Source organism: Dermochelys coriacea, chromosome 13 (genome assembly GCF_009764565.3).
Source record: "Dermochelys coriacea isolate rDerCor1 chromosome 13, rDerCor1.pri.v4, whole genome shotgun sequence".
NCBI lineage: Eukaryota > Metazoa > Chordata > Testudines > Dermochelyidae > Dermochelys > Dermochelys coriacea.
In genome coordinates this window covers 28,650,023-28,652,051 of record NC_050080.1, presented here as the reverse complement: position 1 = coordinate 28,652,051, position 2,029 = coordinate 28,650,023, and positions in this window count along the sequence as shown.

The following is a 2,029-nucleotide window of genomic DNA, read 5'->3' as shown; positions in this document are numbered from 1 at the left end:
AATAAATCAGCATTAGGTAAAGGTGCTTTGACCATATAAAATGCTGTGTATAATTATTACTATTCTCCCTATGTACAAGGATGTTCCAATAACCTCATCTCAGGCTTAACCCAGGCTCCTGCATACTTAGTCCAGCCTCCAATAAAGCCCAGTGTAAGCTTCTTTATAACATATCCCTCATTATAGCACCCAGAATATGTCTCTTCATACCATAAAAAGGGGCCACTTTTCACCCCTTCTCTCAATAGCTATTGTACCTTTGAAATAAATGAGATCCATGTAGTGTTCATCTGAATCATTGTTCGCCAAGTAAAAACACCACCCAGTAATAGTGCATAGGACTGAATAGAAAGAGAATTCAGTGTCATACTAATGTGGCTTAATAGTGCCTCTTTCTGTGACCCACCTGTGAGCAGTTACAGCTCTGATGTTGTCATGCATTGCTTATATCTGAGCAGCTGTGTAGTGAAGGATTTGTCACTGTTTCAAATACATTGATAGATCCCAGACCCTTATAGAGGAATATTCTGCACTCTGTCAATATGCAGGCTGCAGAGTGTCATAACAGCCAACTAGCATTGCCCCTTCACTCCCTACCCTGCACACACACGCGCAAACACATTTAAAGGAAATCTTGAAAACAGGAAAGCGTTTGTAACTGGAATGGGCTCTCTGTGTGGGTCTTACCGTGTGAAGGATCAAAGCTGCATTACTGAATTGGCTGTGTTAGGGGGCATTTAAGGTTATCTGCAGGCAACATTTCTTTTTAAACAAACTTTAGTGAAGAAACTTGTCCAAGAGTGTAACAGACTGCTGCAGCCAATGACTGGGCTGCTGCTATTAACTGCATTGTACTGGTGCCCTAGGGATGAACTGAGTACTGTACAAAGATGTGGCCTGCAGCCATGCAACTTAGAGCTGTGCTCTCAGCACTTCTTGCCCGTGAACAGTAGGAGGGCCATGGAAAGAGGAGGCTGTGTTCATGGGTCTGGTGTTTGTTCACGTAGAGTTCGTTGATATTCATCTCCTAGGAGCAGGCTTGAAACAACGTGACCCCAAGTGTTTGGGGCAACATGGAAGTTACAGCGGGAGGGTCCATTCCAAGTGGGGTCCAGTATGGGGGTTGTCAGTGGGGTTCCTGCCTGGCAGACCAACAGCACCACTACGAGGGATTGAGGCGTAGATCCCACCCCTCTCTCAGAGATCTGGGCCCAAGTCCAGGCTGCAGGCAGGCACCTAGCCCTGCTTGCGATTCCCAGCGGGGAAGGCGCTTTGGCATTAGGGTGCCTTTTGAGCATTCAGACCTCACTGTACAGTTTCAATGAAAGTCGATATTCTCTGCAATCACATGACTTCAGGAGCCAAGGCTAGAAAAAAAGCACCAAATATCATGAGACTTGCAAGAGCAGGAAACTCTGGGGAGAGCGAGAGGGGATTTTACCAACCGGCACATGACAACTGTCTGCAAGAACCCTGCTGCTGGAGGAACTGACACGGCCACAAATACACATAGGGAACAAATTCACACACAATTAGCATGAGCAATGGCACCAGCTTGGCCTTGCTAACAGTGAGGTCCTTCACTAATACTGGCTTCTGGCTGGAGCCAAGAGCCCAACAACGCTCCCGGCTGTGCTGAGAACCCACTTGGTCTGAGCACCTGCACAAGGGCGGGACACTTAGCTGAACAGCACTGTGGGTAAACTCTTACCCCAGTAAAGGCAATGGGAGTTTCACCACTGCCTTCAAAAGGGGTAGGATTTCACCTTATGACTCTAGCCCTTCTAGTAGGCAGGAGACTGATGTGTAGTGATGGGAGGGGTCATGGAAATATTGCTGGTGTGCAGGGCTAAGCACTAGTCATCCTTCCCCTGTTGTCATTCATCTTTCTTTCAGCAAGTGGCTTAAAAAAAAACCCCTCAGTTTCCTCTTCGTAAAATGGGGATTACACTTCCATTCCTCAGGTTCCAGTTCAACAATGTACTGGAGCACTTGCCTAATTCCCTTAAGTATCTGCCTGAACTGGGGC